This window comes from Labeo rohita, unplaced genomic scaffold, assembly GCF_022985175.1.
Source record: "Labeo rohita strain BAU-BD-2019 unplaced genomic scaffold, IGBB_LRoh.1.0 scaffold_30, whole genome shotgun sequence".
Classification (NCBI taxonomy): domain Eukaryota; kingdom Metazoa; phylum Chordata; class Actinopteri; order Cypriniformes; family Cyprinidae; genus Labeo; species Labeo rohita.
The window spans coordinates 4,673,531-4,688,751 of record NW_026129217.1 but is presented as its reverse complement, the minus strand read 5'-3'; the positions used below and the strand labels follow the sequence as shown (position 1 = coordinate 4,688,751).

Below are 15,221 nucleotides of genomic sequence, written 5' to 3'. Positions count from 1 at the left end.
CTGGAAATACAAGGTGTTAAAATGCAAACACTGTCAATGCAATTAAATATTTTTTCAGTTACTGCTTTTCAACATGCTTTTTTGTTTCAAACACATTTGTCATTAATTTTCTGCCATACGAAAAAGACAGACACAGAAAATGTTTGGCCTGCTGTCGGATGCAAATCATGGGTTTGGAAATATTTTGTATTTGGGAAAACAGATGGGCAGACAAAGAAAACCCTTGTTGTTTGCAAACCTTGCCACCCTTCTGGCAAACCTTGCCAAAACCTGGCAAACCCTGCCAATCATCTAGTTGACTTAAACGCCTGATAAAATGATTTCAAATTCGGAAATTTTCTGAGACAGGAGAAGACATTAAAAATTATTCAAATGTTTAACATCGTTAAATAAGGCAGTTACCTCACATTCATTCAGCCATTTTAAACAAGGGAATAAGCAGTAGGGACTCGGAATAAGAGCACCAACACACAAACAAATGGTTTTACTACAAATAAAACTAAAAATTGCAATTGAAGTTAAACCATATAACCACAGATTTACTCTGGCTTTATTACACTCTCCAAAGTTTAAAAATGGCAGGCTACTTGTAGTAAAAGTGTTGCTATTCAAATGGTAAAAATGGGAAACACATGGCACTTTTACTATAATAACCCCAGCCCTGTCAGTCAAACTCATTTAAAACCGTACATTCATCAGATATGAAATATGATTCATGAGAACGCAGCAGGTTAGTGGGGAAATATATTTTTTAGTAATCTTTCAGCAGGTTGAATATGATGCATGTTAATGCAGAGAATATGATTAGTTGTTTTTTTAAAGAAATGCCAGCCCTAAAATGTAGTAATAATCTGCGTTCTCATGAGAAACTGTCTGTATGTAGATGTGCTGAATGCTAACCGGAAACTCCTAAGCCGTAACAAGTAGAACGCAGAAGTAGTTGTGCAAGTAGTCCATTTGGTGGGTGGAAGACCACAGAGCAGTGACAGTAGCACAAAATAGTTGTCCCCTGAAAGATACAAGCATTTCTTGTCATTGACTGTAGCTATGTCCATAATGCTGGAGTCAAATGAAGGGACTGTCCACTGTGTCCACTTTGATATGTGCATTGCTGACTAGGGCAGGATATCGAGACAAATATTGATTCAATTTTTATTTAACCCTTAAAAGTATACCTTGGGTCTTTAGTGACCTGGTACGTCATTTACTACCCTCTTCCTCCTTTATTCCTTAGTATTCCTCTGTCTATTCATTATAAGCAATATAACAAGAAAGAATACTATTTAAAAGAATGTCTGTTTTCTGACTCAGTTATTGTAAAAAGTGTATAGAGTTGCTAGAGACCCGAGGTGTGTATTAGTGCAAGTATATTTTTTCTGCGCAAAAATATTTAAATATTTGATGACTCAATACATGCAATTCACCTTTCTTCCTCGAGGTGGCACTGTCTAATAGATAATAATGACGTGATTACCACAGGCATAAAACAAAAGGACCTCATCAGCAAAAATTGAATTGGTTTGAATGGCTTTACTGCAGAGCAAGTACTGTATGCCATAAAATATAAATGTAACTGTCATTTAATCGTGGATGTGGTGAACAAGCTGCCAGCGATCTACTGATTTTGAAGTCACTGAAAATGGTAGTTTTGCAAATATGTTTGAGATGGCGAATATGAGCCAGATGCTGAATGTACTGTGGAAGTGTGCTCTGATGTTGACGGTGATGGTACAGTCATCTCCTCAAATTGAAACCTTCTAAGTTACAAAGTCAAAAGCTAATGAAATATGCTTTATTTTATTCTTCTGTAATTGTTCTTAAAATATCAAGAGAGTTTTTTGCTTTTGCAGCAGTTAGAGATCCATCTGTGCTGGATATTTACCCGGATATTGACCCGAATATGTAATAGTGATTGGCGAAACATTCATGCATTTAAGGGTTAACAAGTTTGCAATACAATTTAATTTATCAATTAATTTGTATATATATATATATATATATATAGACAAGTCACAACACCTATTTTAAGAAAATAAGTCTCAACTAATGCCATTAGTTACAGTTTACAATAAACCCTGTCAGTTAATACAATTCTAAATTTGTCACACTTTCAGTTGCCATGAACGCCTTGTTTCTGTGTTTTCCTGTCTTTTGTTTTGGTTTAGTTCCTGTGTGCCCTTATTTGGTAATGTTCCTGGTCTCGTTTAGCCTTATTAGTTTACATCCATCACCTGTGTGTAGTTAATTATCCTTGTTTGTCTATGCCTTTAAGTTGCTCCTTCACAGACGCTCTTTTTTCGGTCACTGTGATGTTGTGCTTTCCTTTGTCTATCTATATGTGTTTGAAGTTTATTATTAAATTAAAAAAGATTTGAACTGCACCTTCTTACCTACAACACAGCCATGACAATATTACAGTGATTTGTAAATTGCATGCAACAAATTATACTTTTGAAATATTACAGAAGATTTATCATGCATCTTGGTGTAATTTGCTTTGTAAGAGCACAGTCAATTAAGTCTAAATTTTGGCAAATGTCATTGTGACATTTGAATACTTTCTTTAACACCCTCATATTCTTTTTTTTTTTTTTTCCTTCCTTCAATGAGTTTTCAATGCTGGTAGAAGCTTTTGTTGAATGGACAGCCAAATGAAGACTGTCTAGAAACTAAAAAAATGTGTGAAAAACGTCTGACAGAAAATGAAGTTAGCGAAGTAAAACTTCTCTCCAAAGTTTAGTAAAGTTCCAGACTCCAACATGGTGCTGTGACAGTATGACGCTCTCTGAGGATGTTTTATGAGGGGCAGCAAAGCTGTCATTGTGCTACGAGATAATCTTAACTCAGCTCGCTAGAGCCCAGCTCACTGTGCGATTTTTGACCACAATTTGGAGTCTTAAAAGACTCCTATAATTCTAGGCTAATCTGTAGTCTTTCATCACTGGTTTGACATGTTCAGCGACAGCTGATTAATGGCTGTTGTGATCAAATTTGACCTACAAAATTCTCCTGATAACACAGGAGAATTTTTTTTTTTTTTTTTTTTTTGTTTTGTTTTGAGTGTTTGCTCATCTGCAATATGTCAATAGGACATTTCCTATCAGATGATGTCAAATAGATGTCTTTAAGATGTTTATGAATGTATGTAAAACTGACATCTTACAGACGGCTGCCAAATGTTTGTACACAGCAGATTCTTTTTAGATCAAGTGCTATCTGGGTCTGGCAGTGGCAGTATATGGGGGGTACTTACGGAAGGGTTGCCATACGGCAACACTGTACCACAATGGAAAATGGAAAAATTGTATATAATATTTTTTCTATTTAAATGCTAATTTCTTTTAGAAATTGTCCAACCCCTGTACTTCTGCACTCTTCCTATTGGACTTTCTGTAAAATATTGCTGTATAAATTTTTTTTAAAAAAGAAATAATTGTGATATTTATACATAAATACAATGATACTACAATAAACACTTAAATAAATAACTGCAATCATATTATTGATGCTACTATCTATAAAAAATCCCAATGGGGAAATACATTACTTCAATTAGATAAAGTTATGAATAAAAGTATCTAATTTACTAATCAAAGATGCTACACAAAAATCCCCTCTTTAGAAGAGATGTTTAGAAAAGAGGTTAACCATTTCTGGAGCACTTAAACTGGTGTCTTCTGTGTGAGGGTGACGGTGGGAAAAAGGTTTGGACAGACATTCACATGTCATGTGATTAAAAAAACAGCACATCATTGCCGACCTTATCCTTAAGGTCTGCCCTTTTAATTCCCATAGTGTAATGTATTGTATATTTTATTTTATTTTTTCCAGAAAAACAAGGAAATAAGTAGAAATTAATTGTTGGTATATGGCAACTCCGTACAATACTGTAGCTTTGCAGGTAGCTCTCTTTAAGCATCTTGGAGAATTTGCCAGTTCTTCTGGATTTAGTCTTTCTCAGTTTGTTTCATTTCTTTGTCATTTGTGATATGTCGGTATTTTTAATAAAATTACAGATTTTGTCCAAAGAGCCTGATGACATCAAAATGTAACTACACACACTTTCTGTGGAAAGGGATTTTGGCATTTTGACCGCTGTTTACTACAGGGGAGAGGATGGAAAAGGGTGCACAGTAATTTGTTTAATTTATGTATGTCTAATACAAAACACTTTTGTGTGGTTGTTTTCCATGCTTTTGTTGGCCATGTGATGCCAATTTGTTGTGACAAGCCTCAGTGTACCCATTTTTGTGTTTTGTCTATGTACTGCATGATCTTCATGTTGTGCAACGTCAACAGCATGAATTCTGTTTCCTCGGCTCCCCAGTAATGCAATGCTTTCTTCCCCACCATCGATTCTAATCTGTGTATTACTGCAGGTGTGTGTCACCTCTTTCATGTACTTCCGGAGCATATGTGCACTTTGGTCAGAGCGGCAGTAATGTGATTAAGGTGTTTACATGCCTAGTATATTTCGATTTAAAATCAGTGTACGCCACTTATGTTAATGTGATTTTTATGAGTTTAATTGTATTATTTGCATTTACATGAGGTAAAGACTAATCGCAATATTGCCAAAATCTCATTTTAATCGAATTAAGAAGGTGCACGTAAACACACTCATCAACACACTCTTTTGATACAACCATACGAAAATATTTTCTTTTAAACTTGAGGCCAGTAACACTCCTACTCTTTCTGAATCTATCATTTGTTTATGTGAATAATGGCAGTATAAAAAGTAACAACAGTTCTTAACAAATAATGGTCTCCGTTTTCAAGAGTCGAAAACACCGGAGTAATGTAAATGCAGGCCTAACCTTAGCAAATGGTAATGCACCAATGCTGGTGTAATATACCAATTTCCAACATCAGCCAAATAAAAACTCCATGCAAATCCACTCAAAAATATTTATTTATTTTAACTGTATTACTTTTATTTTGTACTTTTTTTCTTTTTTATATAATTTTTAACTTTCAATAAATATGTAAGTATAGATTTAAAGGAGTAGTTCACTTCATCCCTTGTCATTCAAGATGTTTACGTCTTTCTTCAGTCGTAAAGAAATTGTTTTTTGAGGAAAACATGTCAGGATTCTCTCCATATTGTCACGAATCTGGCCGCTCACCACCAGATGTCGCCCTCTCATTCCATTCATCCGACATTCATATTACACAGATTGTTGCACCACACCCCCGGACTACGTTCCCCATCAGCCATTGTGCTGATCACCTGCATCCAATCAGAGACTCTATGTAAGTCTTTGACTTCCCCTTGCCATGGGCGGAGTATTGTATTGTGTTTAGCAACTTTACGGAGCCACTTTGTTACTTTGTAAATCTAGTGTAGCCTTGTTCCTGTGTCCTGTCATTCGAGTCTTTTATCAATGACTTATCTCATTTTGTCTGTTTCGCCGCCTGCCCTTTGGATCTCTTGCTTGTCTTATTGGATTACCCTTTTTGCCTAGCCCCCTGGATTACATTCGCCTTTCATCGACCCTACCCTTTTGTCTTGCTCTTACATACCTGTTTTGCCGATGTCTGTCTGACCCTGCCTGTTTTATGACCATGCCAGTCTCGCTCTAATAAAGTTATGCAGATGGATCCGCCTGCTTCACATCTCCGTAACACATATAATGGACTTAAATGGTGCCCCCAAGTTTGGCAGAACTTCCAAAATGTAGTTTAAATGCAGCTTCAAAGGGCTCTAAACAATCCCAGCCAGAGAGAAGGATCTTACATAACACAACAATCAGTTATTCTCTCTCTCAATTTTCTCCTTCAACTTCAAAATCGTCCTACATCACTGCAGAAGTATGGATCAAGTGAACATGCTAAGAAGATCAAATGCCCTTTTCAAAAAAAAAAAAAAAAAAAAAAAAAAGGACGATTTTGAAGTTGGAGGAGAAAATGAGATTTTAGAGTACACAAGAGATTTGTCCTAAGCCAATTTTTATCCCACTTATATTTTTAATGTTTTATTTTTATTAGTACAAATCCATACAGATGAAACAAGGTATGCGAAGACCATATTTTCTATTTTAGTTTTTAAATAAAAAAAAATAAAAAATATTAAAACTAATTTATTTAAAACAAAGTCAGCAATGAACTAAAAAAAATCACTCCTGTTATCGCTGTTCGTCCTGCTCCTCGTCGTCATCTGCGAAATCTCAAGAGAGGGAAAAAAATAAAATAAAAATAACAAAGCAACCTTATGCATCTTCTTGAGCAGGAGGAGCAGGATGATGCTCAGGTGATGGCAGTGGTGGCGGTAACAGGGGAAAAGGAGGAACATTTTGGGGTGCCTCCTCTCCTGATCTGTTTTGTGTATCCTGAAAAACAGCACAACACAACAGCTGTCAAACCTAACATTTAATTATAAATCTAAATGTATATGCATAGCTTAATGATTCTTCAATGTTAATATTGATTCAGGAATATTATCCCTGGATCAAGAAAATCTCTTGTTTGATGTTTTAAGTGCAATGAACTATACACACACAAAAAATCATTCCTTTTATTGCCGTTTGTACTCATCCTTGTTGTCATCGGCAAAATTCTAAAGGGGGGGACAAAAAAAAAAAACAATCTTCTGCATCTTCTTGAGCAGAAGGAGCAAGATGATGCTGTGGTGGAGGTGGAGGTAACGGGAAAAGGAGAAGGATAAACATTTCGGGGTCCCTCCTCCTCCACTCCTGATGATCTGCACTCTGTATCCTGAAAAACAGCACAACACAACAGCTGTCAAACTTAACCTCATTTAATTATCTCAGTCTAAAAATACAAGCACAGCTTAATGACTATTCAATGTTAAATAATATTGATTTAGAAATATTATCCTTGGATCAAGAAAATCCTGTATTCGGTTGATATTTTAAGTGCATATAGCTTTGAAAATGGTTTCATTTTATGGATTAGATTGCTTTATGAAAAAGCACAATGCGTGGTAAAAGTGCCTGGAGGGTTAAGTACACCTATTTCAAAAAGGAATAAGACAGGGTTGATTTGTCAAGGTAAGGTTTCTGATGAGTTAAAACAAGCAAGAGTTATTCTCCTTTTTAAAGGGGTCATCGGATGCCCATTTCCACAAGCTGATATATGATTCTTTAGGGTCTTAATAAAAAATCTATAATATATTTTGGTTCAAAATTCTCAATGGTTGTATAAGACAACACCATTTTTACCCTGTCAAAATGAGCAAGGGGTTGTTCCTTTAAATGCAAATGAGATCTGCTCGCCCCGCCCCTCTCTTCTCACTGTGGAGTGACCAGCTGTGCTCTGAGAGATTGTTTACTTTAAATGCATTTAGCTGCGAAACTTGCCAACTAGCACGTTATTAAGAAAGGTGATTGCAGAGATTTATAAAAAAATATACTCAGTATACTCACATCTGCTGTAGGTGAAGCTGGATGACGAATGATTTGGTAGGGTAGGTGTGTACATACACTGCTAACACATTAATGTTCAAATGACATGTAAAAGTGAATTTTGCATCTGTTGACTCCTTTAAGAAAGGTATTAGGTTTGAGTGTAATAATTATACACTGGTATCAATTCTTAGTGCATTACCAAAAGTAATGGAAAAGATTCTTTTTGAGCAGATTGAAGATTATCTTTTTAAACATTAATATTGTAAAGATCAGCCTTATTGGTCAAATTACATGGGTTAAAATGGGTTCAGATTATATGTGTGAGAACTTGGAGATGACAATGTAAAAGTTTAAATAAAGTGTGTATTTACAATATTCACAGGGAACTTAAAACTAGAAATTCTAGGCTGTTAAAAGCACTTACCATTAATTGCATACCATTCAAAACAGTTCTTAAAGGGGTCATCGGATGCTAAGTTCACTTTTTCATGTTGTTTGAACATTAATGTGTGTTGGCAGTGTATGTACAAATCTACCCTATAATGATATAAATCCATGCAACGGTTTTTAATTAATCTGTAAAAATAATATCCCCTTTTTCAAATCGAGCCATTCTCAGATGCCTGTTGATTGACATGAGCAATTTACCTTGAATCAGCCGTCACAGTCCGCCCTCTATGTTTCGATGCTGGAGCAGGGATGTAAGTTAGACAAGAATATCTCCGATTGAGTGATTGAGGTGTTGTGTTGCTGGATGTAATAATGAACATAGTGGTCGTCATTTACTCCCGATATCTGAGCCGCTGAAGATGCAGTGGATTAAGTTTGTTTGTGAATGGAATGCGCCTCCCGATCTACATATATCCGTCTGTGTTCACGCAAATCATTCGTGATCCAGCTTTACTTACAGCAGAAGTGAGTATAAGTGTTTTTTTTATGAATCTTTGTGATCGCCTTTCCTTATGACGTGGTAGTTAGGAAGTTTAGCGGCTAAACGCGGCTAATATAAACAACACCGTCTTTTCCACAGAGAGAAGAGAGGGTGGGGTGAGCAGAGCTCATTTGCATTTAAAGGAACAACCCCTTAGAATGAGAATTTCTGCTGCGCTCATTTTGACAAGGTAAAAAGGGTGCTGTTTTACAAAACCATTGAGAATTTTAAATCAAAGTATATTAGAGACTTTTCATTAAGACACTAAAGAATCATATCAACTTGTGGAAAATGGGCATCCGATGACCCCTTTAAGAAATCCAGCAAGTACATTGCAAGTTGCAATGTAAAAAAATGTTTGGAGTGTATATACAATCCAATAAAAGTGAGATGCTGGAATGGCAAGGCCTTAAAAGCAACTCCTCAATCCAACATGTTCAGTGATTTGGTCTGTTTCCCTGATTGTTTGTTATGCTGCCTCCTTAATACTGCTTAGTTTCTATTTCCTGTCATGTGATGAGTCACATCATCAGGCAGACTTAGAGTCACTTAAATACATAGACATATTAAAAGAGGAATAAAATGGCTAAGACAACATGAAAACCTATTAAAACTCACATATACATGAAATAATTATAATATGTTGAGCAGGCTAAAACATCCTGTGTGAGTGTCACAATATGTTTTGTAAGTTTCTATCTGGTTTTAGGAGGTATTACAATGAAAGTAAAAAATAAATTGCAGACTGCTCAAAATAAGTTGTGTATGCATTTGTGAGATTAACACTATAGGAAAATCAGTTGTTGTTTTTTTTTTAAAGTAAAAAAAAGGGGGAAATTTTCTAAAGGTAGTGATGGTGTTGAAGAAGAAAATGGTTCCAAAGTATTTGTCATACTACTACGCATTTGTAAGAGAGGTTCACTGTAGGCATAGTAATGATATGTATCTCTGTAGGATGATGACCTTTTGATAATGTTAATATTAGACCTCTTTTAGACTTATACTGGAGCTGGTTTCGGGCAATGAAACTAAGTATGTAAATAATTAAATAAATTAGCACAATAAAATCATGCATCTGCAATCTCGCAGGCTGAGGATAGGACCCACAACTACTGTAGCGTATGATTTACTCATCCTCCATGCATCCTAGATGTATATGACTGACTTATTTCAGATGAGTTCCAGTCGGAGTTATAATAAAATTAATCCTGGCACTCCCAAGCTTTAGAATGGCACAGACAGGTGTTTCTCTTCATCAGTCCAAAACAAGTCCAATAAATGCATCCATCCATAATAAAAAGTGCCTCACATGGCTCCGGAGGGTCAATAAAGACCTCCTGTAGCTAAACATTTTTAGTATTTTTGTAAGAAAAATATCCATATTTAAAACGTAAGAATCACTTTAATCTAGCTTGCAGTAACAGTTGTACATGGAACCTGCTTGTTTGACGGAACTTGCTTGTTTGACAAAGGGGTGTGGCAGTACCGAAACACCGTCTAAGCTGTTCACCAATCACAATGCAGTGGGACAGCTAACCAATCACATTTAGTTTTTTGGAAGGCAGGCCTTTATTAAACCTGGAACTAATTGAGCCATTTGTGCCAGGCTGGGAAGAAAGGTATTGTAATATGTGAAAAAGAATGTTGTTGGTTTTTTTTTTTTTTTTTTTTTTTTTTTTTTTTTTTTAAAGAAACCAACAAGCTTGAGAGGGTTCTAGTACAATCCCAAAACATATCCAAGATTTTATAAAAGAACATAATAGGACCCCTTTAAGTGTTTTGCAGCTTAATGTTCAGACACGTTATGGAGATAAAATAATGCCATAAAGATTTGCATGTGAAGAGTACGTGTTGTGCAAGTGTACATAAGACTGTAAGCGTAAATTAAATTTGCATGCACAAGAGAAGCTTTGTAAAAGTGTAAATCGTGTTTCAAGCTCCGTCTTTCTTTTATCTGTGCTTACACTTTTGGCACGATTCTCTCACTCGCTGAGTTTTGCAAGCGTGAGGGGAAGGGGCAGGGCCGCCACCTTTTTGTAGCCAATCAAATGAGACTCTCGCGGACTCCATTTACTCTTCTCTGATTGGTTCAATAAACACATCACACGCCAAAACATTTATCTTCATTTAGTTCTCGCTGCGGCTCGCTTCTGGGCGAATGGTGCTTTTAATGTACATATACATTAAAGTAAATAAATAAACAACAACTTAATTAAAACATAATACTTTAAGTTGTGTACCATTAGGCTAGACTCTCATGTGTTCATCCTGAATTGTTAGCTGGTTTTAACATTGGATTGGTTTGGCTTTACATTGAATTGCATATATCATATAATACAGCCTAATATATAGCTGATGTTAAACATTACAAAATGATATGTGACAATGCTCAACAATAGTATCAGAGTGCTATACTTTTTGATGAAACCTTTTTACTATAACAATAAAGCTACATAAATCTGAATTTGATTATAAATTATATTATACTTTACAAATTATGCTGCTAGTGCAGATACTAGGCCATGTTTAACAGTAGCACAACCAGGGGTCGCTGTACACCTAAAAACCTCCAGCGGGTAAATTTTACCCAAGCACAACTACCGTTTTTATACGCCTAAAGAACATTTTATTTCAGTGTATTATGCCACTGTTTTCATAAAGAAACATCTAAATATGAGATCACAATCAGATGCTGACTCAGACTAATGGCATTTAGTGCCATTTAGTATTTCTATGCTCTTCAGCATCCATAAATCGCCTTCTTTTACTAATTTTGACTTTATTTTTGAATCTCAGCTGCTAATTCCATGAGTAAAAGGCGCTGCCTAGCAATGTAGTTAAAATTAAAACATAAGTAGCAAGATAATGACAGCACGAAAATATAGGCATAATATAAATGCCACGTTTTTTATCTTTTTTTATCTAAACCATTTTTAGAGGATTGTAAATTACACCATTTTAGTAAAAGTCAATGACTGGGAAACTTGAATGTTTTATTCAAAGTCTGTTATGTAGGCTACATTTAAAAAAAGAAACAGCCACGGGTAAAATATACCCCGTGGCAGTTTTAGTATTAAGTATCATCAAAATTACAATATTACAATAAACTATCATATATTGCCTGTTGACGAGGAAAAGGACACAGCTCGAAACTCAGTATGAACACATAGCCTGGTACACAACTTATATTGTGTTTTTATTTTATTTTATTTTATTTTTAATGTATGTCTGTATTAAAAGTACCATTCGACCAGAAGCAAGCGGCAGCGAGAACTAAATAAAGATAAATGTTTTGGCGTGTGATGTGTTTATTGAACCAATCAGATAAGAGTAAATGGAGTCCGTGAGAGTCTCATTTGATTGGCTACAAAAAGGTGGTGCCCTTCCCCTTCCCCTCACGCCCCAGTGATTGAGAGAATCAAACGTGCAAAAGTTGTAAAACTCAGTGATTGAGAGAATTTCAAATACAGATTGGTGCCAAAAGTGTCACAGCGCAGATAAGCGCGGAGAAATGTAAGTCAGAAAAAAAAAAAAAAAAAATTTAATTAATTTACGCTTACAGTCTTACGTACTCTTGCACAACACGTACTCTTCACATGCAAATCTTTATGGCATTATTTTATCTCCATAACACAAGTCCATCGTGTTTTATGTGTACTAATCTAGGCTCATTTTAATCTATGCATCCCAGTGTTTTACTCAGGAAATATGGGTCATTAAAATGCATTCTTAAAGTACTGGTACTAGTAAAATGTGGAATTGTAGACTATTTTAGCAATGTTCTCCCTAAATTCCTGTGCCTTTATCATGGTAACACCCTTACTGTCTATGGGAGGATCAGAGAGCTCTCAGATTATGTCTCAAAGATCTTAATCTGTGTTCCGAAAATGAACGAAGATCTTACGGGTTTGAAACGACTTGGGCGAGTAATTAATGACAGAATTTTCATTTTTGGGTGAACTCTCTCCTTAAAGACGCCACAGTAAATTAATACATTATATTCCTCATCAGGAAGTAGCAGGATGAGGTTCCTGTGGTAGAGGTTGTGGGGGAAAAGGGAGAATGTGAAATCCATTTTTATCTCCTTTACACAGGTCTTTACACAGACTTTTCAGGAGGGGGTGATTTAGAGACATTGCTCTGCTTGAAATATTCATTCATTTACATTAATATGATTTTTTTTTTTTTTTTTTTTTTTTTTAATACACTTTCCCTTGTATTTTTATAAAAACTTTATATTTACACTTTAATGGATGTGCATATTTTTTTTATGTTATAATATGTTACAATGTTATTAAAGTAAATTGAAATAAAAAATATAAATGTTGCATCAGAATCATCTTTACGTGAATTAGGCCATTTTCTTAGAGCACGTTCTGTAAAACTGTACTGTTTGAACTGAGGTTGTGCATTGTCATTAAATGCAGGATCCTTATCCGTGGACACTAAGGCTTGTCCTAAGGCTTAAGCCAATTTTTTTTTTTATCCCACTCTTTTTTTTGTTTTATTTTTATTACTACAAATCTATACAAATGAAGCACAAGGTATGAGAAGAGAAGACCATAATGAGTTTTTAACTGAAAAAAATACTTATTCACACTAATTTATTTAATTAAAACAAAGTCAGCAATAAACTATATACCAAAAAAAAACACTCCTGTTATTGCTGTTCCTCCTGCTCTTCCTCGTCATCTGCTAAATACTGCAGAAAGGAGAAACAACTAACAAAACAATCTTCTGCATCTTCTGGAGCAGGATGATGCTCAAGGTGAGGGTGACAGTGGTGGAGGTAACATGGGGGAAAAGAAGAAGGAAGAACATTTGGGGACCGTCCTCCTCTCATGATCTGCACTCTTTATCCTGAAAAACAGCAAAACACAACAGCTTTCAAACTTAACATTTAAATAATCAAGTTCTAATTAAGTAATTAAGTCTAAAAATATATGCATAGCTTAATGATTCTTCAATGTCAATATTAGCTTAGGAACGTTATCCCTGGATCAAGAAAATCCCTTATTTGTTTGTTTTAAAGGGGTCATTGGATGCCCATTTTCCACAAGCTGATATGATTCTTTAGGTCTTAATAAAAAGTCTCTAAAATATTTTGGTTAAAAATGTTCAATGGTTGTGTAAAACAACACAATTTTTACCTTGTCAAAATCAGCTGTGCAAAAATCATCTCATTTTAAGGTGGTGTTCCTTTTAAATGGAAATGAGCTGTGCTCACCCCGCCCCTCTTTTCTCTCTGTGGAGTGACGAGCTGCTCCAAGAGATTGTTTACTTTAGCCGTGAAACTTGCTAACTAGCACATTATTAGGAAAGGTGATTTTAGAGATTGATTAAAAAAAACCCTTATACTCACTTCTGCTGTAAGTGAAGCTGGATCATGAATGATTTGCGTGAACATAGACGGATATATGTAGATCAGGAGACGCATTCCCTTCATAAACAAACGTAATCTACTGCTTCTTTAGCGGCTCAGATGTCTGGAGTAAATGACGACCACTATGTTCATTATTACATCCAGCAACACAACACCTCAATCACTCAATCAGAGATATTCTTGTCTAATTTACATCTCTGCTCCAGCATTGAAACAATGGAGGTTGGACTGTTACAGCTGATCTGAGGTAAGACGTTCATGTCAATCAACTATCGTGGGAGTGGCCTCTGTGGATGTGACGCAACAACGACAGGCATCTGAGAATGGCTCGATTTGAAAAAGGGGATATTATTTTTACAGATTAATTAAAAACCACAGCATGGATTTTTATCATTATTGGGTAGATTTGTACATACACTGCCAACACACATTAATGTTCAAACAACATGAAAAAGTGAACTTAGCATCCGATGACCCCTTTAAGTGCAGTGAATTATACACACACAAAAAAATCATTTCTTTTATCACTGTTTGTTCTCTTCCTCCTTGTCGTCATTGGCAAAATACTGCAGGGAGGGAAAAAAAATAAAATAATCTTCTGCATCATCTTGAGCATGACGACGCTCTGTTGAGGGCATTTTGGTGTCCCTCCTCATCTCCTAATGATCGGTTTTCTGTATGCTGAAAAACAGCACATCACAACAGTTGTCAAACCTAACATCATTTAATTATCACAGTCATATATATATATAAATAATGCATAGCTTAATGACTATTCAATGTTAAATAGTATTGGTTTAAGAATATCATTATTGGATCAAGAAAGTCCTGTATTTGTTTGATATTTTAAGTGCATATTGCTTTGGACATGGTTTCATTTTATGGATTAAATTGCTTTATGAAAAAGCTGAATGTGCTGTAAAAGTGCCTGGAGGGTTAAGTACACCTATTAAAGTTAAAAAAGGAGACCGGGTTGATTTGTCAATATAAGGTTTCTGATTAGTTAAAACAAGCAAGAATTATTCTCCCTTTTAAGAAGGGTAGTAGGTTTAAGTGTAATTTAATACCAATTTTTAGTGCATTATCAAAAGTGCTGGAAAAGATTATTTTTAGCAGATTGAAGACTTTCTTCTTAAACGTAATATTGTAAAGTTCAACCTTATGTAAAGCGTCGTGTGCGGGAAGGAGGAGTAGGGACGAGGAAATCATGAACACATACTTTATTATAGTAATCCAAACAAGGGAACAGGAATGAACAGGAACAGCAGGGAAACCACAAGCAAAAACGACATAAACTAACATTCAGAATACTTTAGCGACAATATAAGAACGGACACTGAACAAGCAACTGAATCAAACTTGTATAAGACAGCTAATAGACAAGGACATGTGGGAGTGATAAACCAATGACGACTTAACAAGCAACGGAACAGGAAGACCAAATAAGGACACAAGAGGGAAAAACCAACAGAAACAGTCCACAGGGGTGTGACACCTTACTGGTCAAATTACATGGGTTAAAATGGGGTCAGATTAT

The 15,221-nt window shown here is 35.4% G+C and overlaps 1 protein-coding gene across 1 annotated transcript in view; it reads right to left on the bottom strand.

Moving 5' to 3' along the window:
• LOC127160184 (oocyte zinc finger protein XlCOF6) overlaps window positions 1–15,221 on the bottom strand; it is a 500,603-nt gene that overhangs the window by 7,612 nt on the left and 477,770 nt on the right. The window lies entirely within an intron of this gene.